This window comes from Triturus cristatus, chromosome 6 (assembly GCF_964204655.1).
Source record: "Triturus cristatus chromosome 6, aTriCri1.1, whole genome shotgun sequence".
Classification (NCBI taxonomy): domain Eukaryota; kingdom Metazoa; phylum Chordata; class Amphibia; order Caudata; family Salamandridae; genus Triturus; species Triturus cristatus.
This window is the reverse complement of record NC_140589.1, coordinates 590,228,336-590,254,876: the sequence shown is the minus strand read 5'-3', so window position 1 is coordinate 590,254,876 and position 26,541 is coordinate 590,228,336. Positions and strand designations below refer to the sequence as shown.

Below are 26,541 nucleotides of genomic sequence, written 5' to 3'. Positions count from 1 at the left end.
GGGACAGGCTGGGTGGCCTGGGAAGCCAAGGACAGTGCCCACGGCTCCGCTGCTGGCAGCCTCTCTTTCTCTCTCTCTATCTCTCTCTCTTTCTCTTTCTCTCTTTCTCCTCACCCTCTCCCTTTCTCCTCACGCTCTCTCTTTCTTTCTTTCCGTCTCTACCCCACTTCTCTTGACTTGCTGGAAAACGTCCTCCATTCGTTCCCCAGTGAAATGAATCCAAAAACGAAAGAAACTTGTGCTGGAAAAACCGTCTTTCTCTGACATTTTTCTCTTTCAAAGTGCAAGCTCTGGACGGAGTAAAAAAAAAAAAAGGTTAAAAAAGAAGTAAAACAGAAATAAGTACAGCAAGGCACGGTGGCCGCAAAGTGGCAAATACATGAAGCAAGACACAGTGTCCAGGTTGGTTTTATTCTCAGGCAAACACATTTGCCACTTTACAGTTAAGCCCTACTTTTTTTTTCTAGTCTTTTCCCCGGGTGGGGAAGTGCACCATTCCTGGAGGTACTGCAATACCAGGTTGATGCGTGGAGTGGACAGAGCAAGCTCCTATTCCATTTCCCTGCTCCAAAAATCAATTTAATATATGCTCCCTAGATAGAGGACATATCAGATATTAAACTGATAAGAACAGATTTTTTTGTTGTGGTAAAAACCTTTATTGAATAACAAATGCACACTTACAAAGAGAAGATTCTTACAATTTGTACAACATCATTACTTGGTTAAGCAGATAGTAAAATGATTATTCATGTAATGAAGGCCTATATAAGTGCCAATCCTTATTCCCCAGTGGCAGGGGTGGTGTGAAACAGACATGTCAACAACAAATTCAAGTAACCCATTCCTTCCATTTAGTCACTTGCCATTTGGCCGAAGCCTGTGCATACCCTAAAAGTTCCCGATCTACAGCCACATAAACGTTCATTTTTGCTAAGCAAAGATTTCTGCATGTTTTTGGGTCAAAAGTTTTGTGCAGATACAACATCAAGGGGCATATTATCAAGCCAGGCGATAAAATTATCGCCGCTTTAGCGGCAGAAAACTGCCGCTAAAACGGCGATAATGGGCTTGATAATATGCTCTATGGAAATCCAATTGAAGCCCATGTCAGAGGTCCTTCACATTTAAGATGGGCATCAATTGGAATCCATAGAGCATATTATCGCAAGGCAGCTGTATCTCACAAAATGTTAACCACACTTTTAAATGACAAAGGAGATAGAGTCTATGAGGTAGAACAATGTCAAGAAGTTGCTTATAAATTCTATTCAGCATTATATGCCTGTTGGACAGGCCACACGAAGGGCTTGCTCCCTCCCCGCATGACAGGGCCCAAGCCCCGGCCCGCCAGGCGTGACCCACGAGCATCACCCGCACCCCGTCTCCCGACGGAACTCCTGCCCTCGGACCTCCATGTATCACGGGCCCGAGCCACCACCGGCTCCCTCGGCCGGGTCAAGCCGCCATCTTGGGCCCTGCGCCACGAGGCCCCCACCCGACCCTAACCCTGGGCCTGGCCGGCCCCGACATCCCGGCACCACCATCCACCCAGGAGGTGAGCGGACCACTTGGCAGGTCAATGGGAGAACGAAGTGCCAAGGACTCTCCCCCGCCAGGTGCCGATCGCCTCCAGTTTCCCCAGGCACCGGCTCCACCCCCCGCTGGGTGTCTGGACACCTTCATCCCGGACCCTCCGACCTCCAAGTGCGAGGGTCCGGACATCAAAGGGCGCCTGCCCTATAACTGGAGCAGCTCCGGAGCAGGAAGGCAGTTGTATCCTGGAGTCGAGAGACACCGAGAGAACTCAGCCTTGACGGACTACTGGCGCTGCCGTAGCCCTATCTTGTGAGCTATCGTCCTGCCTGCTGGCGCTGCCGCGGCCTTCTGCAACATCCATCCTCGTCGGGACCTGCTGGCGCTGCCGCGGCCCGTTGTAACGACCATCTTCTCCGGGACCTGCTGGCGCTGCCGCGGACCGTACATCGACCATCTTCACTGGGACCTGCTGGCGCTGCCGCGGACCGTGTATCGACCATCTTCACCGGGACCTGCTGGCGCTGCCGCGGCCCGTACCAGCTAGACCACCAAGCTCGAGGATTGTGAGCTACCCACCATACCATCTCAACTACCAGACTGGTAACCAGACTGTCCCGCTACTCCCTTTTCCCATCTTGAGAGACTTGAATCGAGGGGACTCCTGAGTCCAGACCTCCTTGTACCTTTTCATCGTACCTTAAGAAGTGCTTATAAAGAACGCTAACTCATCTCCTTGTGTGGTATCTGTCTGTGGGGGGGAAGTTATTTGTCTGTACGATCGCTGGAGACGGCTCTCCCCGGAGACCTCTCCCCTTGTCCTCGGCCGACCCTCCCGGTCCGTCTAACATTGGTGGCCAGCGGCGCGATCCGAATCAACGCGTAATCGTACAGAGAGTAGCTCACCCCACGACAAAACCACGAGGTCAGCCAAAGATAGCGGTTCCACTGAAAAGTTCCAAATGGATAAGTTGGAAGAATATAGCCACCGCGAACTTAAACAATTCTGCATGGAACTAGGCATTGCTACCACCGGCCTGAGTACCAAAGATGATTTGAAGCGCGCCCTTGAGTCGTGGGCAGAAACTGGGATCGCCGGATCCTCCGACCAAAACAGTGTCGCACCAGAGGGGAACGCCACGACTCCCGAGGAGCGGGGAACGGGCCTCTCGCAGGAGGAGATCCAGGAAAGAGAAAGGACCAGATTACACGAGTTGGAAATGGCACGACTCAAAATGGACGGTGAACTAAAGTTAGCCGAGCAGAAACTAAATCTAGAGCATCTGCGGCTCCGAGAGGAACGAGAAGAAAAACAGAGACAGAGAGAGCTTGAGGAAAAAAGAATAACATTCGAACACGAGCGCAAACTGGCGGAAATAGAACTTCGGAAACAGAATAGAGAACCGGGGGTGCCTGAGCGACCGCACACCCCAGGGGCAACCGAGAAAAAAGTCCACATCCCCAAGGATGTTGTCCGAGAGTATGTCCGAGAAGACGACATACAGCAGTGGTTCAAAGCCTACGAGATCGCCATGACCTCCCACCGGATCGACCGGAGTGATTGGGGAGCCGGACTATGGGGGAGGTTCGTCAACGAAGGTCGCAATGCCCTGTTGCAGCTCCCAGATCACCAAATGTCGTCCTACGACCACATGAAGGCGGCCCTCCTCACCCGCTACGGCCTCACACCCGAGATGTACCGCCAGAGGTTCAGAGATTGCACCCGGATCCCGGGTACAACTTGGGTGGAGTACGTAAACTATTTCAGCCGAGCCTTCGAGGGTTGGATCAAGGGGAGCCATGTAACGACCTACGAACAACTCTTTAACCTTATGGTATGGGAACACCTGTCGAACAACTGTTTCGTCGAGCTCAGGCAGCACCTCCTCGACAGTAAATTGACTGACCCCCGGCAGCTCGCCGCTGAAGCTGACCGATGGGAAAGCACCCGAGTGGGCCGGAGAGGACCACACGAGCAGAACCGAAGCAACCAAGGCCAGCACCGTCCTCGGGGAGGGGGAGGAGGCCAGGGGCGAGGGAGAGACACCCTCCCGGCAACACCCGTGGCCAGCACCCCGCCCCCGGCCGGCCGGGGAAACCCCCCGATGCGTCCAGGGTTCCGAGCCAATGTCACGTGCCACCGATGCCAGCGAGTCGGCCATTACGCCAATGACCCGAGCTGCCCGCAGAACCAAACGCCCAAGCCCCGCCAGGTAGCTGCCGCCGCCCTGGGGGAAGAACGACTATCAGAGGAACAGGAAGAGTATGAGCCGGCCCAGCAAGAGTGGGAACCGGCCGCCATGGTTCTAGCGTGCCTAGGGGGAAAAGACATAGTCCCGCGGGCTCCCCTACCCGCCAACACCAGGAAATACGGTCAGTGGGTGACCATTAATGGGCATCGGGCCGAGGCCTTACGTGACACAGGCGCCAGTGTGACGGCCGTCCGCTGTCACCTGGTGAATCCCGAGCAGATCCTGCCGAACATTCTCTGCCCCGTCCGCTCAGCCGACAATTCCGAAAGTCTGTGTCAAATGGCCTGCGTCCCCTTCGAATGGGGAGGGGTCTCCGGCCTGTTGAAAGTGACGGTCCGGGATGATGCCCCCGTGGACTGCCTCCTAGGGAATGACCTTGAGAGTTCCCCGTGGGCCACCGTCGAGAGAAGAGAGCACCTGGGGATGCTGGGCCTCCCGGACTGGGCCTGCGTAACCACCCGGTCCATGGCCGCCCGTGCCGTCCCCCGACCAGAAGAACCGGAATGGCCAGCACCTCCGCCCCTGGTCGCCCCAGTAGAAGACAACGACGAGGCCAACCCCCCGGAACCAACGACCGAAGGGGACGCGCAACCCCAGGACCTCCCCGGCCTGGCTCAGTGGCATCAAGAAGGGGGGCCCACCCAAGAACAGTTCCGCCAGGAGCAAAAGACCTGCCCCTCCCTCGAGGGACTCCGCCAACAAGCCAGCGCCCAGAGCGCAGGGGACTCCACCGGAACTCACTGGGTCTACTGGGAGAACGACCTGCTATACAGCGAACAGAGAATCGCAGAGCTAGGGGCCGGTCGAGTACTGGTGGTACCTCTCCGCTTCAGAGACTTCCTGCTCAACCTGGCCCACGATGTCCCCCTGGCTGGACACCTGGGCCAAGACAAAACTTACAGTCGCCTAGTGACCCACTTTTTCTGGCCGAAGATGCGGAACGACGTCCTGAACCACTGCCGGTCCTGCCCCACGTGCCAGGCCAGCGGGAAGAGTGGCCGTAAGCTGAAAGCCCCTCTACAACCCTTCCCAGTGGTCACCACCCCGTTCGAGAGGGTAGGAATAGACATTGTGGGGCCCCTGGACCCCCGCACGGCACAAGGACATAGGTTCATCCTGGTACTGGTGGATCACGCCACCCGCTACCCCGAGGCGGTGCCTCTACGAACTGTAACAGCTCCGGTGGTTGGCCGGGCCCTAATGGGGATCTTCTCCCGGGTGGGCTTCCCCCGAGAAGTCGTCAGCGACCGAGGCACGAACTTCATCTCCAAATACATGAAGTCCCTCTGGCAACAGTGCGGGGTCACCTACCGATTCACGACCCCCTATCACCCCCAAGGGAACGGACTAGTGGAGCGATTCAACCGCACTCTCAAGGGGATGATTGGGGGATTGGAAGAGCCCCTCCGTCGCCAGTGGGATGTACTACTCCCGTGCCTCCTCTTCGCCTACCGAGAAGTTCCCCAGAAGTCCCTCGGTTTTAGCCCTTTCGAACTCCTGTACGGGCACCCTGTGCGAGGGCCCCTCAGCCTAGTCAAAGAAGGTTGGGAGATGGCCCCCCTAAAGACCCCTCCAGACGTCTTCAAGTACCTCCTGGCCCTACGCAATCAGACCCGGCGCTTCAGGGAGACGGCCAAGGCGAACCTCGAGGCCAGCCAGGAAGACATGAAGAGATGGTATGTTCACAATGCCTCCTCCGTCGAGTTCGAACCTGGTCAACGAGTGTGGGTGATGTCCCCCACCGAACCATGTGCCTTGCAAGATAAGTGGACGGGGCCCTTCAAGGTGGTCGAGCGCAAAAGCCCCGTCACTTACCTCATCGACATGGGGACCCCCCGGAACCCCCTTCGGGTCCTCCACACCAACAGACTCAAACCACACTTTGTACGCTCAGAACTCAGCCTCCTGATGGCTACGGACAGTGGAGCAGAGGAGGACTCCGAACCCCTCCCGGATCTCCTGAAGACTCAGGAGAACGACGGTTCCGTGGACGGGGACCGGCTCTCCGATGCCCTCACCCCAGAGCAACGCCAGGGCTGCCGGGACCTCCTGCTGCGGTTCGCTTCACTGTTCTCCCTCACTCCCGGGGTCACCCCTTGGTGCCTGCACGACGTAGACACCAGGGACAGTCCCCCTATCCGACACCGGGCCTACCGCGTACCAGATCGGGTACGGGCCTGCATACAAGAGGAAGTGGCCAAAATGCTCACGATCGGGGTCATCGAGCCCTCGGACAGTCCCTGGGCCAGCCCGGTTGTATTGGTCCCCAAAGCCGCTGCCCCCGGCACCACACCTGAACTGAGATTCTGCGTCGACTACCGGGGCTTGAACGCTGTCACCCGAACCGACGCTCATCCTATCCCCCGAGCGGATGAATTGATCGATCGGCTGGGGGCCGCCCGCTACCTCAGTATCTTCGACCTAACAGCGGGCTACTGGCAGATCGGTCTCACACCCCGGGCTCAAGAACGGTCCGCCTTCTCTACCCCCGATGGCCACTACCACTTCAAGGTCATGCCCTTCGGCATGAAGAACGCAACCGCTACATTTCAACGTCTTGTGAACCAGGTCTTGGCGGGGCTCGAAGAGTTCAGCGCTGCCTACCTGGACGATATCGCTGTATACAGCCGCCACTGGTCCGACCACCTCCTCCACCTCCAGGAGGTCCTACAGGCCCTCCAGCGGGCCGACCTCACGATTAAGGCCGGCAAATGCCAAATTGGTCAAGGGTCCGTGACCTACCTGCGGCACCAGGTGGGAAGCGGGCTGGTGGCCCCACTGCAACTTAAAATTGCTGCCATCCAGTCCTGGCAGCCCCCCGTCACCCAGACCGAAGTCCGAGCCTTCTTGGGGCTCACCGGCTACTACCGGCGGTTCGTGAGGGACTACGGCAGCATTGTGGGGCCCCTCACGGGTCTCACGTCCAAGAACCAACCGAAGCGGATTAACTGGACCCCCGATTGTCAAGCGGCCTTCGAAAAGCTGAAGGCCGCCCTGTGCACCGCCCCTGTGCTCCAGGCCCCCGATTACAGTCGGGAATTCGTGGTACAGACAGACGCCTCCGACCACGGCATCGGAGCGGTTCTTTCCCAAGTGAACCCCGAGGGTCATGACCAGCCGGTGGCCTTCATCAGCCGACGTCTCCTGGCCCGAGAACAGCGCTGGAGCACAATCGAGAGGGAGGCCTTCGCAGTGGTGTGGGCCCTCAAAAAGCTCCGGCCCTATCTCTTCGGTACCCACTTCCGGGTACAAACAGACCATAGACCCCTGCAGTGGCTTATGCAGATGCGGGGGGAGAACCCAAAACTATTGCGCTGGTCCATCTCCCTGCAGGGAATGGACTTCACCGTGGAGCACCGACCGGGTCAAGACCACGCCAACGCAGATGGCCTGTCACGCTTCTTCCGCCTCGACGAGGAGAGTCCCCAAGAAGATGGGTGACTCTCCCCGCCTTCAGCTGGGGGGGACGCATGTTGGACAGGCCACACGAAGGGCTTGCTCCCTCCCCGCATGACAGGGCCCAAGCCCCGGCCCGCCAGGCGTGACCCACAAGAATCACCCGCACCCCGTCTCCCGACGGAACTCCTGCCCTCGGACCTCCATGTATCACGGGCCCGAGCCACCACCGGCTCCCTCGGCCGGGTCAAGCCGCCATCTTGGGCCCTGCGCCACGAGGCCGCGTGGCCCCCACCCGACCCTAACCCTGGGCCTGGCCGGCCCCGACATCCCGGCACCACCATCCACCCAGGAGGTGAGCGGACCACTTGGCAGGTCAATGGGAGAACCAAGTGCCAAGGACTCTCCCCCGCCAGGTGCCGATCGCCTCCAGTTTCCCCAGGCACCGGCTCCACCCCCCGCTGGGTGTCTGGACACCTTCATCCCGGACCCTCCGACCTCCAAGTGCGAGGGTCCGGACATCAAAGGGCGCCTGCCCTATAACTGGAGCAGCTCCGGAGCAGGAAGGCAGTTGTATCCTGGAGTCGAGAGACACCGAGAGAACTCAGCCTTGACGGACTACTGGCGCTGCCGTAGCCCTATCTTGTGAGCTATCGTCCTGCCTGCTGGCGCTGCCGCGGCCTTCTGCAACATCCATCCTCGTCGGGACCTGCTGGCGCTGCCGCGGCCCGTTGTAACGACCATCTTCTCCGGGACCTGCTGGCGCTGCCGCGGACCGTACATCGACCATCTTCACTGGGACCTGCTGGCGCTGCCGCGGACCGTGTATCGACCATCTTCACCGGGACCTGCTGGCGCTGCCGCGGCCCGTACCAGCTAGACCACCAAGCTCGAGGATTGTGAGCTACCCACCATACCATCTCAACTACCAGACTGGTAACCAGACTGTCCCGCTACTCCCTTTTCCCATCTTGAGAGACTTGAATCGAGGGGACTCCTGAGTCCAGACCTCCTTGTACCTTTTCATCGTACCTTAAGAAGTGCTTATAAAGAACGCTAACTCATCTCCTTGTGTGGTATCTGTCTGTGGGGGGGAAGTTATTTGTCTGTACGATCGCTGGAGACGGCTCTCCCCGGAGACCTCTCCCCTTGTCCTCGGCCGACCCTCCCGATCCGTCTAACAGAAGTAACAAAGGGATGCCTCCTGTAGGGAACAGTGACCTTCTGATCTATTACATCTATTTCTGCTTCTTGGTGTACTATCAGGTTTGTGTTAGTTTGGCACTCTTCTGGTGTTTCCTGTACTATTTGTGTGTGGGTTTGTGTTTGTATCTCATTTGCTTCTACTTGTGGTATTGGTATTTGGACTATGTGTAAGTGTGCATCTTTTGGGTCAGGGATATCTGTTTGCTTTCTATTTTTTGCTTCCCTTTTTTCTATATCTTGGTCTGCCTCTTTGTGATTTTTTGTCTCAGGATTTGCACTTTGATTTTTTTTTTCGGTTAAAGTTTCCAGTTGGTTGGGTATTTCTCTGGTTGGGCAGTTTTTATACAAATGGTTGTTCCCCCCACATAAATTGCATTTTTTGGAGGCTTTGCAGTCTTGGGCCATATGTCCTTTTTTCCCGCAGTTTCTACATATGTCTCCTGGGCACCATTATTTACTGTACCCAAATTGTAGACATGCTTTACAAAAATTGGGTAATAGAGGAAACCTCTGTTTGGGCCTATTGGAAAGTTTAGTGGAGGGTGTTTGTTCCTCCTATCCCTTCATCTGCCTCTAGGATGACCATGTACCTTCTCTTCCCATTCCAAATTCCCCATTCATTTTTTAATTCACTGCCTCACCTTACTGACTGGCAAAATCTGCGTAAGAAATTGGCTATTTCAGTTGGGGATGTGAAAGGATTGTACATATGTACTGTAACTGGTATTTCTCTAGGTGCTGCTAAGGGGGTAATACTATAGCCTACCAATGCTGTGTTGTCCCTTTTGTTACTTAAATCGAAAAGGAAAGTTTGATACATGGCTTCACTGCAAAAATTAACGTCACAAAGACCTCGTATTCTAAAATCTTGTGGGCATTTGACTGCTGAGGGTTCTATTGCAAAGACTTTTTTTAAAACGGTGTCCATTAAATGGGTGAGGTTTCTTTTGTGTTTCTCATCTTCCTTGATTTCGAATCCAACAGAATACTTAATACCTGGTGGTGCAGTTTTTCCAGTAAAGTTGTTTCCTGCTGGTTCTCCTCCTCCTCCTCCTCCTCCTCCTCCTCCTCCTCCTCCTGCACGGCTTCCTCCAGCTGTGGACGCGTAGCTCTTTGGGACATCCATGGTTAGTTGTGTGCCCTCTGGCAAAGCGCTATGCGCATCCTAGGGCTCACTTTGCTTTTCTTTTGAAGGCTTCTTCTTTGCAGGTAAATGCGTCCCCCCTGGCCGTGCACTGTCCGGTGCGCCTGGGGGCTCAACTTATGGCCAAAGTGCGCACTTTTCTGGGTCTCCCTCTGTGGTGAAAAAATGCAGCTGAGGGATGGTCTTCTGTGTAATATGCGTGCCCCCTGGCCGAGCACCAACCGGTGCACCTGGGGGCTCGCTTTGCGGCCGAAAAATCCTCTTGTTTCCTTTCCTTCCTCCTCTGTGCTGAGAATACTTGTCTTTTCATCAGGGCTGTTTATTTCTCTGATTCCTAATTGGGTGTAGTGGGTTTTTCGGTCCGTGTGAGTGTGAGTGTCCCCGAGCCGAGCACGCTGTGTGCGTACCCAGGGACTCACCAAAATTACGTCGGTGAAATTCCTTACAACCACGCAGCTATGTTGCTGGAAAACGTCCTGTATTCATTCCCCAGTGGAATGGATTCAAAAACGAATGAAACTCTGTTGCTGGAAAAGCAGTCTTCTTCTGACATTTTTCTCTTTCAAAGTGCAGCGTCTGGATGGAGAAGGAAATTAAAAAAATTTTTTTTTACAGAAAACGTGAAAAATAAATAAATAAAAGCATGACACGGTGGCTGCAAAGTGGCAAATAGATAAAATAAATAAATAAAGCAAGACACGGTGACCAGGGTGGTTTTATTCTCACGCAAACACTGTAGCGCCACTTTACAGGGTTTGGTAGTGAAGCGCAACTTTCGTTTTCTCATCTATCTTTCACCAGCATTGTTTTCCCCGGGTGGGGAAGTGCACCATTCCTGGAGGTACTGCAATACCAGGTTGATGCTTGGAGTGGACAGAGCAAGCTCCTATTCCATCTCCCTGTTCCAAAAATCAATTTAATATATGGTCCCCAGATAGAGGACGTATCAGATATTAAACTGATAAGAACAGATTTTTTTTGTTGTAAAAATATATCTTTATTTATAAAGTTTGGTACATGATACATTTTAACCAATCCCTTGTAGGGTGGTGTACTTTTTACCAATCCAAAGTGTGGTGCTCGCAGGCATGTACTTTGGTGGTTTCCATCTAGATACTTTACTATATTAAGACTTACCCCATATTGGGGGCTCTTTTATGATGCTTTTATTATTTAGCCCAATTTTTATGTTTCCATATTTGGCTGGCTTCTGCCTGGCCTACTCTTTTAATGTCATACGTAACATATATCATTGCTTTATTGAAACACAGTTTTAGGCATTCATTTATGGTCAGCTGTTTGTGTGAAAAGCGTGGTGTCAGTGAGAAGATTCCACGAGGCGCGGCTCTGGGAGTAGGTGTGCTCTTCCCATTGCGCTGCTCTGCTCAGCCCACGAGAGTCTCGGGCGTGGGCGCGAGCAGGGGCTTGTTTGAGGGCTTCCCTTTAGAGCTCAGCTGCCCGTGTGTGCTGGTGTCTTTTTCTCCACGCTGGGGAGTGGGGGACGCGTCTCGGTGCCTCGCAGGTGGCACTCTCTGTGTGCCAGGAAAGCAAAAGGCAACGTCGGTGGGGTCTGTTATCCCGACTCTCATTGCTCTTGGGTGTCTGGAGCGCGGATAGGTGACGGTGGGCGTCTCTTGGGTTTTGCGATGGGCAGCAAAAAAGGCGTGGATCTAGAGATAAGGCCGCGCTCGTCCCGCAGTGGTCATCCGGTCTAGTGGGTCAGGGGCAGCAGGCTCGTCGCGAAAGTGGTGCCAGCGACACGGTCAGCGGGCAGGGGGACGTGCGTGTCCCGGGCTCTGGATTCAGGTGCAGGTGAGCTCTCTCCCTCAGGGGTGGGGGGAGCCCGGCCACTACAGCTATGTGCAGTGACCCATCCAGATGTCTCAGGTGTCCCTAAGGTTTGGCTTCTCTAAGTGGCGCAGCCTCGCTCCGGACAAGCCAGATACGAGTCCCAGCCCCTTGCTTGACCGCCCCGAGTTCTCCCTGGACCCTTTATCCCTTCACTCGTCGGCACGCAGCATGGCCTTGGACAAGCCAAGAAGCGCAGGCCCAGCACCTTCAAGTGTCGGGGATCAGAGTCAGACCTCCCAGCTAGACCCCCAGACTAGGCAAACCTACCTGTGATCTTAGCCAAAAGGCCGAGAAGCGATAACCAGAATGGTGCCAGAATTCACACCTCCCGGAGCAATCTCCCTGGCTGACCCGGACCGGGGTCTTCCCTCGCACCGTCGCTTGAGGCCCTATCTCCACTTTTTCTGACTCCTAGCGGGAGCTCAGCATGTGCCCATAGAAAGGAGGCCCTGGCCTCGGGCCTTCTCCCGGCTCCCAGAGTCCTCCACGGCTCTTGCCTCGTTAGGCTTCACTTAGCATACCCACGTTGTCCTCTTTCTAGCATTTGCATGCCCCGCCCCTTCCTGTCCTCTGCTTCCAGCCGGCTGGCCGGAAAGCCTGGCAGCCGGGGGATGCTGGGAATCAGGCCAGGATGCCCTGGACAGCTCCCCGACAGGAAGAGGCCGGCGCCTCGCCCTCGCCTACCCGGGACACTGCTCCCCTGTAGCCAAAGGCCTATAGATAAGGCTTGGCCGTTCGTGGCCGTTCGGGGACGGGCGGGGCGGGCAAAGAAGGAAAAGGACTCTGTATTTTCCTTCATTGCTCAGAGAAGCCAAGGGCAGTGTCCACTTCTCTGCCTACCTCCCTACCTCCCTACCTCCCTACCTCCCTACCTCCCTCTCTCCCTCCCTCCCTCCTTCCCTCCCTCCCTCCCTTTCCTCGTCTCTTTCCTCGTCTCTACCTCGATCCTACTGACTTGCTGGAAAACTTCCTCAATTCGTTCCCCAGTGAAATGGATCCAAAAACGAAGGAAACTCTGATGCTGGGAAAGCAGTCTCCTTCTGACATTTTTCTCTTCCAAAGTGCAGCGTCTGGATGGAGAAGGAAATAAAAATTAAAAAAAAGTTCCAGAAAACGTGAAAAATATATAAATAAATAAAGCGCGTTTGCGGCAGATCAATGACATAAATAAATAAATAAAGCAAGGCGCAGTGACCAGGGTGGTTTTATTCTCGCACAAACACAGTAGCGCCACTTTACAGGGTTTGGTAGTGAAGCGCTACTTTCGTTTTCTCATCTATCTTTCAACAGCATTGTTTTCCCCGGGTGGGGAAGTGCACCATTCCTGGAGGTACTCCAATACCAGGTTGATGCGTGGAGTGGACAGAGCAAGCTCCTATTCCATCTCCCTGTTCCAAAAATCAATTTAATATATGGTCCCCAGATAGAGGACGTATCAGATATTAAACTGATAAGAACAGATTTCTTTTTCTTTTTTTCCTTTGTCAGGGCGTCATTTCGGGTTCAGATACATCAATCGTCACCTTCCACAACACCCTTTTTGCTCGTCAGTCGTTGGTAACAAACTTGGCAACAAGTGCGCAAGCTATCCCGTTAACCTTTAACCTGTGAAGGGAAAAGGTCACGTTAGTCAAATACATACAGTAAATTTTTACATTTACTCTACCTGTCTTCATCTTCCCTCTCCTCTCTCCCGTTGCCAGACTGGTTCCTGGATTGAAGGGAAGAAAAGAATAAAAACAGTTTAGTGGCCCCTCTAGGGCCCCCTCCCCATTTAAGGGTTTCCCTGGCTGACCCGGACCGGGGTCTTCCCTCGCACCATCGCTTGAGCCCCTTGTGCCTCTTTTTCTGACTCCTAGCGAGAGCTCAGCACGTGCCCATAGAAAGGAGGCCCTGGCCTCGGGCCTTCTCCCTGCTCCCAGAGTCCTCCTCGGCTGGCGCCTCATTAGGCGTCACTTAGCATACCCATGTTGTCCTTTTTCTAGTATTTGCATGCCCCGCCCCTTCCTGTCCAATGCTTCCAGCCGGCTGGCCGGAAAGCCTGGCAGCCGGGGGATGCTGGGAATCAGACCAGGGCGCCCTAGACAGCTCCGACAGGAAGTGGCCGGCGCCTCGCCTTCGCCTGCCTGGGACACTGCTCCCCTGTAGCCAAAGGCCTATAGATAAGGCTTGGCCGGTCGTGGCCATTCGGGGACGGGCGGGGCGGACAAAGAAGGAAAAGGACTCTGTATTTTTCTTCTTTGCTCAGAGAAGCCAAGGGCAGTGTCCACTTCTCTGCCTCCCTCCCTCCCTCCCTCCCTCCCTCCCTCTCTCTCTCTCTGTCTGTCTCCTCGTCTCTTTCTGTCTCTACCTCGATCCTACTGACTTGCTGGAAAACTTCCTCCATTCGTTCCCCAGTGAAATGGATCCAAAAACGAATGAAACTCTTGCTGGAAAAGCAGTCTCCTTCTGACATTTTTCTCTTTCAAAGTGCTGCGTCTGGATGGAGAAGGAAATAAAAATAAAAGAAAGTTCCAGAAAACGTGAAAAATATATGAATAAATAAATAAATAAATAAAGCGCGTTTGCGGCAGATCAATGACATAAATAAATAAATAAAGCAAGACGCGGTGACCAGGGTGGTTTTATTCTCGCGCAAACACAGTAGCGCCACTTTACAGGGTTTGGTAGTGATGCGCTACTTTCGTTTTCTCATCTATCTTTCAACAGCATTGTTTTTCCCGGGTGGGGAAGTGCACCATTCCTGGAGGTACTCCAATACCAGGTTGATGCGTGGAGTGGACAGAGCAAGCTCCTATTCCATCTCCCTGTTCCAAAAATCAATTTAATATATGGTCCCCAGATAGAGGACGTATCAGATATTAAAAACTGATAAGAACAGATTATTATTTTTTTTTAAGTTTCAACGGGCTTTGTTTAAAATTTGACATATTTACAGTTTAGCCAATCCAATATGGTGGCGTACAGTTATTTTGCATCCATGATAGAGACGCAGCTCTGACACGTGCAACATTTACATCTAGATTGATGTTTGGTTATTATACAGGTTTTTATGAATTGTTTATTAATTTTGACCAGTCTTTCTGCTTCCAGTTGTCTAGCGCCCATTCTTGTCCTTTCTTTTTTATATCTACAAAGACATAGGTTTGCATTTAGTCGAGTGCCATTTTGATGCACTCTTCGGGGGAGATTTCCTTGTGTTTGAACAGTTTTAGGTTTCTGGAAGACCAGAGGCTCTCTTTGATACAGTTTATCAGCCTCCACAGTGTGTCCTTTTTCTCCTTTGGGCAGGACATGCCGATACCATATAGGATGAGTTTGTAGGAGAGTGATGGCTGTTTGGTGATCTTTTTGATGAGTTTCCCCATTTTCTTCCAGATTTCCTGAGCAAAGGCACAGTTCCACAGGTAGTGGAGGACAGATTCTTCTCCGGCACATGTTGATCTGGGGCATTTTGAGTCTTTTGCTAAGTGTCTCTTGTGTTGAAATGCCTTTACTGGCAGGCATTTTGTGACTGCCATCCATGCAATGTCCTTTTGGTGGTTGGATAAGCATCTGTTGTTTGTCTGTTCCCATACTGCTTTTGATTGACTCTCTGATAGGTTGTTGGCTATCAGGACCGATTCCGCGGCTTTGAGCTCATGCTTCCAACAGTTTTTTTCCACACAGGCTTTCAAATCAATGTCTTGTGCTCTGCAATGTTCAATAATTGTTTTTAGTGGTTCGAAGATCTTTGGTGTCATAAAACAATGTGGGTTTCGTTCGAAAATTGCACTAGATCATATTTTTGCAGCATTAGTGCGGTTGAGTATGTAATGTAGTCCGCGACAAATCTGGTTTTCTTTTCTAAGGCGCTCCTGCATAAGTGCAGGTATTTTGAGGACAAAAACAATTTTAGGTTGGGGACATCTTTACCCCCTTTTTCTTTGGGTTTGTACATGTAGTCCCTCTTGAGTTTCTCCATTTTGGAGTTCCAAACAAAGTTGAAAATCATTTTCTGCAGGCTTTTCAGCATAACAGTATTAGGTGGGAAAACCACCGCAAGGTACAATAAAATTGGTAATACAATAGCTTTAACCATCAAAACTTTACCTTCTATGGAAAGGTTTCTTAGTTTCCAAAAATACATCTTTTTTAGTATTTTTTCCTTTATCGTGGCCAGTTTTGTTCCCCAGTTGTGTTTGTACTGAAGTGGACCCCTAGTATTTTAATAGGATCCCTTGTAACTGTAACCTCCGTTTTTGCCAGGTTGTCCCATTGACCTATGATCATGCAGGTAGATTTCTCTTTATTAATTTCTAGGGCAGAAGCTTTAGAGAAGGAGGTGGCATGCGTGATGACTCTGTTAACTTCCTGGGCATCGTTACAAAAGATAGTTACATCATCCATGTAACTCTTTTCCCGTTCCCACCCGGGACAAAGTGCCCTTTAATGTTTGGGTCTTGCCTGATTTTATGTAGGAGGGGTTCGATGGCACAGATGAAAAGGGCAGGTGATAACGGGCATCCCTGTCTAACCTTGGACCTGATGTGGATCTTCTCTGTTAGTGACCCGTTGATCAAGACTTGGCTGACTGCGTCTTTGTACTGTGCTTGGACAATCTCAGTGAAGGAGCTGGGGACACCCATTTTTCCTAGGACTTTAAAGAGGAAGTCATGAGAGACGTTGTCGAAGGCTTTTTGTAGATCTAGGAATAAAACGCCTAAAGGTTGGTTGTGTTCTACAGCGAGCCTGATAGTTTCTCTGGTTGTCATTAGGCTATCCCATACTTTTCTTTGGGGACCGCACAGGATTGGTCCTCAATGATAAGGGATTTCAAAACTTTTTTTAGTTTATTTGTTAGCACTTTTGCCAGTAGTTTGCTATCTACGTTTAGGAGGGAGATGGGCCTCCAGTTTTTAAGGTCTTCTTTCCTACCTTTTTTGTAAATTAAGGAAATAACTCCTTTGGACAAGGATGGGGGGAAGGTCTTTGTCTTCGTGCATTCCTCTATCATGCTCATGAAATCCGCGCATAGTGTTGACCAAAATTTTTTGTAGAATTCCCATGGGAGTCAATCTTCTCCTGGGGAGGAGAGAGGGGAGCATTGAGATAGGGCTTGCAGGAAGTCTTCCCCATCTAGGGGGGTTTGTAGGTAAGTTTGTTCTTCTTGCGACAGGGTTTTTTTCAGTGGATACAAGGAAGTTTGAGGATTCTTGTGAGGTTGTGACTTTTTCTTTGTATAAGGTGTTATAGTATTCTTGTACAGTGGTCTGTATGTTTGTTTTGCCTTTTTGTAGGACTCCGTCTTTGTTCCATATTTTGTTCATTTCCTTGTGTGTGTGGTTGCTCTTTTTGAAGAAGAACCTTGTGCATTTTTCATCTCCCTCAAAGATCTTGACTCTTGAGTTGAAGATGGTTTGCTTGCCTCTTTCTGTAAACCATTTTTTGAGTTTACTTCGGGTTTCTTGGAGTTCTTCTTCTACATCCACTCCTGAGTCTTTGAATCTCTCTAGTAGGTGGAGTTTGTCCTGGATAGTTTGGTAGAGTTCTCTTTTTTCTTTGGCTTTTTGCATGCTTGCATTGATGAAGAAACGTTTGCTTTTCTTCTTCACCCATTCCCACTATCTGGCTTTGGATATGAATTTTTGTTGTGCTCTGCGCCATGTTGTATATTCTTTGATGTAGTTTGAGACTACCTCCTCTTCTTCTAGGATAGATATGTTGAGTTTCCATATCCCTGGGCCTTTGCTGTGATCAAAGTTTAGTTTGCAGTCTATGAAGGGGGTTTCATAGTCTGTGAGTGCGCTGGTTTCAGTTTGTGCACTAACGTAGGAGATTGAGTTGGAGGCAAACACAAAATCTATTCTGGAGGATGTGTCCCCTTTGTCTGATTTCCACGTCATCCCTGTGCCTTTGGGGTTGTTGTCGCCATAAAGGTCTTTAAAGGAGAGGTCTTGTGCTATTTTCAGCCATGTTGTGGAGGATTTGTCCAACTTGTAGTCTGTGCTGGTGCCCTTTCTATCCTTTGGGTGCATTATGCAGTTGAAATCCCGGCGACAAGTGTGGGGGTAGTCCCTGTTAGGAAGAAGGAGGTATTTTCAAAAAGTTCTTCCGTTCTTGTCTGCAGGTGCATATATGTTGCAAATTCTGAGATGCTGGTCTCCTATCTTGATGTTCACCTTCAGGGATCTTCCTGGGCTTATGTTTGTTTCACTGGTGAAAAGGAAGTATTTGTTTTTGCATAGTATGGCTATCCCTGCGTTTTTGTTACCCCCTCCTGACCATGCGGATGGGCCTTCATGCCACTCTTTGGCGTAGCCTTGGTAGCTCTGCATTTGGGGTAGGTTGCATTCCTGTAGGCAAATTATGTCTGCCTTGATTGTTCTGCAGTGCTCTAGGATGGCGGCTCTTGTGGTGGTCTGTTTTATTCCTCTGACATTTAAGGTTGCTATTGTGAGTTTTCTTGGTGTATCCATCATTAAGGGTAGAAAGTGAGTGTTCATTCTTTTTTGCTTCTTGCTTCTGATTCTTTCCAGGATTGTGTTCCTTGCTTTTGGGCGTGTATTTCCTCTAGGCTTTCTAGGGAGGGTGAGGACACAAAGAGGGTTTCTTTTGTCTGGTGCTGGATCGGTTTGTTTGGGGTTCTGTCGTTGTTTGTAGGGTTCTCCATTTCTGAGAGGTCTGTCAGAGGTGCGAACCGGTTCTTATTTGCGTTTGTAGTTTGCTTTGATTTGGAGCTTCTTCTCTATTTTCTTCTGGTATCTTGTTGTTCTGTTTTGGTTTTTATCTTCTTCTCTTCCTTTGTCTTGGGCTTTGTTCGTTTTGTTGCTCTTTGCTGTTTCCCATTTCTTTGGGAAAGATTTGAACATTTGTGGTGTTGCTTCGAGGTTTGACTCGGATTCCGTCTCTGACTCTACCTCAAGGGGGGAGGGGGGTTGAGTGTCTTCTTGGCTCTGGGAAGGGAGTTCTGTTTCCCCTGAAGAAATTTCTATTAGGGATCTGGGAAGCTCTTCTTCTTGTGTCTCTGGGACTGCTGAGGTTGTTTGGGTGAGAATGAGTGTTTCCATTGAGTCCTCTGTCTGTACCTCTTCTTGCTCTATTACTTCTTCGTACAGAGTTTGGTCTTGTAGGAAGATTTGTAGTGTCTCCTCTGTTTCTGGAGCTTCTGGCGCTTGGTCTGAGTTTGGGCCTGCTTCAGCGCCTTTGTTTGGACATGGCTTTTCCTTTGCCTCTTTTGGGTTGGGGGTTTCTTTGGGTGTGTTGGTTTGGCTGGTTTCCTATTGCTGCGTAGAGGGCGAGTGTTGTTGTGAGGTCGCGGGAGGTGGGATTATGACAGAGGTATAAGGTATTTTGGGTGGATGTGAGTCCGTTGTTTGGCTCTTAAGAAGGTCATACATTTTTTTCCCCCAAATGGTTTCCTTACTGCTTGCTGCTGCTGCGTAGGATTTTTGTCTGTCTGGGCAGTTCCAGCACAGGTGGTTTGTCAGTCCACATAGATTGCACTCCTTTGGGATTGGGCATTCGTGCGTGGGATGTGAGTCCTGACCACAGTTGCGACACCCATTGTTTGTGCATTCTTCCTTGCTGTGTCCAAACTTTCTGCATTTTCTGCAAAATATTGGTTGCCCTTGGTAATATAGGTACCCATTGTTTGGTCCTATGGCGAAGGTGTTTGGGAGATGGCAAACCCCCCCTAGGCCTAGTGGGTCTCTTTTTAGGGTTACTGTGAACTTTCTGCGTCCATTCCACACACCCCATTGGTTCTTAAGTTCCATTCCTCCCCTTACTTTGGTGCAGTATCTTTGCAAAAATTTGTCGATCTCCCATGGGGAGACCCATGGGTTGTACATGTACACGTAAACAGCGATTTCCGCCGGTGCGGACAGTGAGGTAATTTTATATCCCTTAGTTTTTCCTGCATTAATTGACACATTTTGCATTAAGTTGTTGCATGTTTCTTGCTTGGTAAAGGTAAAATCATAAATTCCCTGCTTGTTATATTCAGCCATGCGTTTCAGGTCCCTGGTCTGCACGTTAAAATGTTTAACTAAGACATCATTCATGAGAATTTTTAAATGGTCTTTCAAAATTGCACCTTCAATCTCTATCCTTACTGTATTTTTAGTTTTATCATCTTTGCGCGCCGTGCCGGCCGCATACTTTGGCTCATTGTGGGTTGTCATGTCTAATCCTATGGTTGTTTTGGGGAACAGGGGGGATCAGGGGGGTTCTGACTAGACACATACATTATGAAACATTTTGAAAACACATGTGACTTGCTCTAGGAAAATGTAAACTTATGAAAATCTTATGACCTGTTTGCACGTTAAAAAACGGCGTTTGGCAGTACACAAACAACACGTTAAAGGTAGGAACACATTATTGCCATATTTACCACATTCGGGGGGTGCTTGTGGGGTGAGAGGGGAAAAAAAAAAGTTATATTTGGCTGTAGGTCACCATTGGTATGAAAGGTTCGTTTGTTGCCCTCTTTCCGCCTGGGTCTGTCTTACAGCAAGTAAAATGGGCGGGTTATCAGAGCGTCTTGGGCTTAAAGGGGGCCACCAGGGGGGAGTGGGTTTGAGATGGGGGGTCCGCGCTGTGGAGGGGGGGCGCAGACTCACCTTTGTGTTCGTGAATTCACTCCGTTTTTCCTCGTGGGGGTATGAAGAGAAGCCCGTTCCTTCTTTGTAGGCTGCTGTGTCGGTGTTGGCTGCTGGGGGGTGGTGGCGTGGTTCCCAGCGCCGATCTCCGGTTGGGACCGCTCCCGGGGGATGAAGCGCTGGGTCAGGCTGGCGCCGGGGTCGCTGTGCGGGCTGGTGGCAGCAGCCCGGTGCGAGACTTTCAATCCGTCACTGTGCAGGGACTTGACCGGTGGTGGCACGTGCGGGGGCGGGCAAAACCAAATCCGCGATCTCGGGCGGGTGAAAGGGCCAGGTGCGGGCGTGAGTGTGGTTCTGTTGTCCCGACCACACTCTGGATCGCCTGGCTTGTGCAAAGTCAGTGGGGAGCGGCTGGAGCTTCTTGGCAGCTCGCGGGTGGAGCTCTCAGTTTGCCCAGCGAGGGAAGGCAGGGGGCGATGGCAAGCGACGGTGGGGGGTGCGACCGACCTCTTGCTGCTCCTGGATGCTTGGAGCATGGTTAGGTGGTGTCGGGCCGATGCTTGCTTTGTGCCTCACAAGTGACCCTCCAAAGTGCCATGCAAAGCAACCTCGGGAGGACGGCATGGTGGGTGGAGGCTGCAAGCTCGCCTCTTGCTGCTCCTGGGTGGCTGGAGCACAGTTGGGCAACAGTGGGCAGCTCCTCGCTCTGTGCTGCGTGGGTGGCACGTTCAGTGCTACGAGGCGAGGGGGTGCAGGCGGCGTCAGTGGGGGCTGAAAAAACACTTCCCGCTGCTCCTGGGGGTCCGGGGCACTGCCGACGGCAGGGGGCAGTACCTCGCTGTGCATTTCGTGGGTGGTCGTTTCCGTGTGCCAAGAAGCAGGAGGTTGCCGGCGACGTTGGTGAGGCCGCAAACCCGCCTCTCGCGGTTCTTGGGTGCCAGGTGCGCCGTTAGGCAGCGGTGAGTGTCTCCTCTCTTTGCGCTCGAGGGTGGCACGTTCAGTGTGCCAAGCAGCCGGGGGGGAGCAGGTGGCGTCGGTGGGGGCAGTACAACCGCCTCTCGTTGCTCCTGGGTGCCTGGAGCCCAGTTGGACGGTGGTGGGCAGCCTCTCACTTGTGCCTCGTGAGTGGCACGTTCAGTGTGCCAAGAAACAAGGGGGGGTTCAGGCAACGACGGCGGGGCTGCCAACCCACCTCTTACTGCACTCAGGTGTCTGGGCCACGGTTAGGCGGCGGTGGTTGTCTCCTCACTTTGCGCTGGGTCGCAAAGAAAACGTGCGAGTCCCAAGGGGGGGGGTGCAGCGCTCGTCTTTCAGGGGGTCATCCTGTCAGGGCGGCCGGCTCGTCACAAAAGGATGGTCCCGGTATCGAAATCTGCAGGTGTGTGTGTCTTGAGCTGAGGTTCTCGGTGCAGGTGTGCTCTCCCTCTGGGGTGGGGGCCGGTCCGCCGGCGGGCGCTAGGTCGCGGTAGATTGCGGGTGTCCTTTGATCCGTCCCTACAGCTATGTGTAGTGACCCGTCCCGATATCCCAGGTATCCCTCAAGTTTGGTTTCTCCAGGTGGCGCAGCCTCGCTCCGGACAGGCCAGATACGAGTCCCAGCTCCCTGGATGACCGCCCTCAAGTTCTCCCTGGACCCTTCCTCCCTTCACTCGTTGGCACGCAGCCTGGCCTAGGACAAGCCAAGGAACGCAGGCCCAGCACCTTCAAGTGTTGGGGATCAGAGTCAGACCTCCCAGCTAGACCCCCAGACTAGGCAAACCTACCTGTGATCTTAGCCAAAAGGCCGAGAAGCAATAACCAGAATGGTGCCAGAATTCACACATCCCGGAGCAAACTCCCTGGCTGACCCGGACCGGGGTCTTCCCTCGCACCGTCGCTTGATGCCCTTTCGCCTTTTTCTGACTCCTAGCGGGAGCTCAGCATGTGCCCATAGAAAGGAGGCCCTGGCCTCGGGCCTTCTCCCGGCTCCCAGAGTCCTCCACGGCTCTCGCCTCGTTAGGCGTCACTTAGCATACCCACAATGTCCTCTTTCTAGCATTTGCATGCCCCGCCCCTTCCTGTCCTCTGCTTCCAGCCGGCTGGCCGGAAAGCCTGGCAGCCGGGGGATGCTGGGAATCAGGCCAGGATGCCCTGGACAGCTCCCCGACAGGAAGTGGCCGGCGCCTCGCCCTCGCCTGCGCGGGACAATGCTCCCATGTAGCCAAAGGCCTATAGATAAGGCTTGGCTGTTCGTGGCCGTTCGGGGACGGGTGGGGCGGGCAAAGAAGGAAAAGGACTGTATTTTCCTTCATTGCTCAGAGAAGCCAAGGGCAGTGTCCACTTCTCTGCCTCCCTCCCTCCCTCTCCCTCCCTCCCTCCTTCCGTCTCCCTCCCTCCCTCCCTCTCCCCCCCTCCCTCTCTTCCCTCTCCCCCCCTCCCTCTCTTCCCTCTCCCCCCTCCCTCCCTCCCCGCCTCCCTCCCTCCCTCTCCCTGCCTCCCTCCCTCCCTCTCCCCCCTCCCTCCCTCACTCTCCCTCCCTCCCTCCCTCTCCCTCTCTCTCCTCATCTCTTTCCGTCTCTACCTCGATCCTACTGACTTGCTGGAAAACTTCCTCAATTCGTTCCCCAGTGAAATGGATCCAAAAACGAAGGAAACTCTGATGCTGGAAAAGCAGTCTCCTTCTGACATTTTTCTCTTCCAAAGTGCAGCGTCTGGATGGAGAAGGAAATAAAAATAAAAAATAAGTTCCAGAAAACGTGAAAAATATATAAATAAATAAAGCGCGTTTGCGGCAGATCAATGACATAAATAAATAAATAAAGCAAGGCGCAGTGACCAGGGTGGTTTTATTCTCGCACAAACACAGTAGCGCCACTTTACAGGGTTTGGTAGTGAAGCGCTACTTTCGTTTTCTCATCTATCTTTCAACAGCATTGTTTTCCCCGGGTGGGGAAGTGCACCATTCCTGGAGGTACTGCAATACCAGGTTGATGGGTGGAGTGGACAGAGCAAGCTCCTATTCCATCTCCCTGTTCCAAAAATCAATTTAATATATGGTCCCCAGATAGAGGACGTATCAGATATTAAACTGATAAGAACAGATTTTTTTTTTTTTTGTTGTAAAAATATACTTTATTTAAATATTTGTGTCAGCGTTACATTTTAACCAATCTCATGTTGGGTGGTGTACATCTTAACTGACTTTGGAGATGCTCGCAGGAATTCCTAGCAGTTTTCCATCAAGATATATTTCATAAGAGGAAGAACACCTTTATGCTAAAGTGTTTTATTTGGCCCATTCAGCCCATTTCTTTTGCTGCCATTTTTTTTTCTGTTATTTCTTTACCACTTTTTTTAATATCAACATAGTAGTATGTCATCAGTTTGTCCAAAGCAATGTGAATACAGTCTTTTATTGTAAAGTTCTTGTGTTGGTAGATGCCCATGTTTCTTGCGTTCCATAGGCTTTGTTTTACACAGGCGATGATTTTCCATAGGGGGTCTTGGTAGTCTTTTTTGCAGTTGGTGGGGAAGCCGTACAAAGTGAGCTCATAGTTTATGTTGTCCTGGCCTGTGATCCCTTTGATTAGGGGGCCGATGGTTCTCCATCTGTCCTGGGCGAAGTGGCAGTTCCACAGGAAGTGAAGGACTGTTTCCTCCGCCACACAGTTGTCTCTTGGGCAAGTAGCCTCCTTGGATAGTCCTCTTCTCTTTTGGAAACTCTTGACTGGTAGAGCTTTGTGTATGGCCAGCCATGTAATGTCCTTTTGGCTGTTGGTGATTTCCTTGCTGCAGGCTAGTTTCCATGCTTTAGTGGACTGAGTTTCGTTTAGGTTGTTTGCTGGGGTCAATACTTCTTTCTCTCCTATTGCTGATTTTAGGGATGTTCTATTGCTAAAATCTTCTATTTCTAGGTTCATTGGTTAAATGCCTCTGAAGAATTCCGCTATGATCTGGTACATTTTTGGTGGGTCAAAGGCGGTGGGGAGGCTATTTTTTTGTTCCAGTAGTTTCGCTGATCTGAACGTGTTTGTTGTTCCATACCTAATGAAGTGTGCTGCTATGTTCCTTTCAATGATCACATTTAGGCACGCTGATGTGTAGGTGATTAGGAAATACAGATGCAAGTTTGGGATTCCCTTCCCTCCATTTTCTGGTTTTTTGTAGACTATTTCTCTTTTGATTTTCTCCATTTTGGAGGCCCAGAAAAACTCAAGGAGAGTTCTTTGCAGTTTTTTTAAGATTGGTTTTGAAGGTGGAAAAATCATTGCGTAGTAAAGCATCAGTGGTAATAGTACTGCTTTGATTACTAGGGTTTTCCCTGTTAGGCTCAGTGTTCTAGTTTTCCATAGCCCTATTTTTTGGTTTATTTTGGCCTGTATCCCTACCCAATTTTCTTCTCCTGAGGTGTCTTCAGAGAAGAGGACTCCCAGTATTTTTGTGGGCTGTTTTGTCGTTTTTATTGGCAACTTTGCCATGTTGTTCCAATTCCCTATTGTTAGGCAGGTGCATTTGTCTGTGTTTAGGTGTAGTCCTGATGCTGAGGCGAAAAGGTTACAGTGTAGAAGTGTTCTCCTGACTGACTGGCGGTCTGGGCATAGGATTGTGATGTCGTCCATGTATGCGACACATTTTGCTTTGTCTCCTCCTGCACCCGGGACAAAGGTCCCTTTTATTATTTTGTCCTTTCTGAGTGTTGCTAGAAGGGGTTCTAGGGTGCAGATAAAGAGTGCTGGGGATAGTGGGCACCCCTGTCTGACTCCTGAGTGGATGCTAACTTGTTTTGAGAGGTGGCCATTTAGTTGGAAACAGCTTGTGGTGCCCGTGTATAGCAGGTTTATGGTGTTTCTGAAGCTTTGTGGGAGGTCCATTTGTTCTAGTACCTCGAACATATAGGAGTGTGAGACGCTGTCAAAGTCCTTTTGCAGGTCCAGTGACAGGACTCCTAAGGGGGTGTTGCTTTCCAGTGCCGTCCAGATTGCGTCCCTCACTGTAATAAGGCTGTCCCATACTTTCCTGTTTGGGACTGCACAAGTTTGGTCTGGGTGGATGACTGTTTTTAGAACTTTCCTAAGTCTGCTTGTGAGGAGTTTGCTCAGAATTTTGCTGTCTACATTAAGCAGGGTAATAGGTCTCCAGTTTGATAAGGATTCTTTGTCTCCTTTTTTATGGATAAGGGTGACTACTCCTTCTAGGAAGGATGGGGGGAGGTTGTTGGTCTTTATTGCCTCATTTATTATAGCTCCAAAGTCTTGGGCTATTGTTATCCAGAAGGTTTTATAGAACTCCCACGGTAGGCCGTCTTTCCCTGGGGCTGAGTTCTTTGGGGTTTGGCTGAGTATGTCTAAGTACTCTTGCCCTTCGAAGGGTTTATCTAGGAAGGCTTTTGCCTCCTTTGATATTTTGTTTTCTAGTCTTATTAGGAAGTCTTTGCCTATGTCTTTGTCTATCTTTTTGGTTTTGTAGATTTGTGCAAAGTAATTTTCCGTAATTTTTAGCATTTCCTCGGTTTTTTTGGTTAAGTTCCCCTGTTGGACTTTGAGGCCTGAGAAGGTGGTTTGTGTTTGTTTTGTTTTTTTGAAGAAGAAATCGTTGCATTTTTCCCCTTCTTCAAATTCTCTGACTCTGGAGTTGAAAATTGTCTCCCTGCCTTTTTGTAGGTACCATTTTTTTATTTTTTCCTTAGTTGTTAGCATTTTTCCCCTGACTTTTACTCTTGCGTCTTGCAGTTCTTGGAGTAGGGCGAGTTCTTCTTGGAGGACTTGGAAGTCCTTTTTTTGTTGGGCTGCTTTTTCTTTTCCTATATTTGCAAAGAAGTTTTTAGTCTGTTTTTTAACAAACTCCCACCATATTGCTAAGTTGTGGTATTTGTCTTTTTTATTTGCCCATTTTTGGTATTGGGTTTTGAAGGCTTTTTGGATGTCCTCCTCCTGTAGGAGGGTGGTATTTAGCTTCCAGTAGCCTCTTCCTGTCTGGCCTGTTTGGGCCAGTTCGCATGTTGTTATTATTGTCTGGTGGTCTGAGAGGCAGCTGTCTTCTAGTTGGGATGATTTGCATTGGATTTGTTTGCTGGTAAAAATGTAATCTATTCTTGAGGTGGTGTTCCCATCCCCAGATAGCCATGTAAACCCTGTAGTATTTGGGTTACATATTGTAAATGAATCTTTTAGGTCAACATTTTTTATGGTGTTGTTTAGGGCTTTGGATGTTATGTCTAAAGTATATACAGTGGAGGAGACATATCTGTCCGTAGGGGACAGGATGCAGTTGAAATCCCCTGCAATGATGGCGGGCCTATTTCCTGTTATGAAGAAATTTAGGTTTTCGAACAGTTCTTTTCTATCGTTTTTGTTTGCAGGGGCGTATATGTTTATAATTTTCAGCTGGTTCCCTTTGTAGTTAATAGTGGCCATTTGCGCCCTACCTTGGGAGATGACTGTTTCTTGTAATAGTTGGGATTTGTTGTTTTTGAATAAGATGCCTATTCCTGCGTTTTTATTTCCTCCTCCTGACCAAAAGGAAGGTCCCAAAGGCCATTCTTTTTCTATGTGCCTGTAATCATCTGCGTAGGGTAGGCTGCATTCTTGTAGGC

The 26,541-nt window shown here is 50.9% G+C and overlaps 2 non-coding genes and 3 pseudogenes across 2 annotated transcripts; all 5 read right to left on the bottom strand.

Annotated features, from left to right (window-relative positions):
* Window positions 1-482: 482 nt before the first annotated feature.
* Window positions 483-667, bottom strand: LOC146817535 (U2 spliceosomal RNA). The gene has a single exon (XR_014964943.1). It is a non-coding gene; the product is annotated as a U2 spliceosomal RNA (small nuclear RNA).
* Window positions 668-10,353: 9,686 nt separating this feature from the next.
* On the bottom strand, window positions 10,354-10,529 carry LOC146817534 (U2 spliceosomal RNA; annotated as a pseudogene).
* A 2,164-nt stretch (window positions 10,530-12,693) lies between these two features.
* Window positions 12,694-12,896, bottom strand: LOC146817533 (U2 spliceosomal RNA; annotated as a pseudogene).
* A 1,216-nt stretch (window positions 12,897-14,112) lies between these two features.
* LOC146817532 (U2 spliceosomal RNA) lies at window positions 14,113-14,312 on the bottom strand. Its single transcript, XR_014964951.1, has one exon. It is a non-coding gene; the product is annotated as a U2 spliceosomal RNA (small nuclear RNA).
* Window positions 14,313-22,898: 8,586 nt separating this feature from the next.
* LOC146817531 (U2 spliceosomal RNA) lies at window positions 22,899-23,078 on the bottom strand (annotated as a pseudogene).
* Window positions 23,079-26,541: the final 3,463 nt, after the last annotated feature.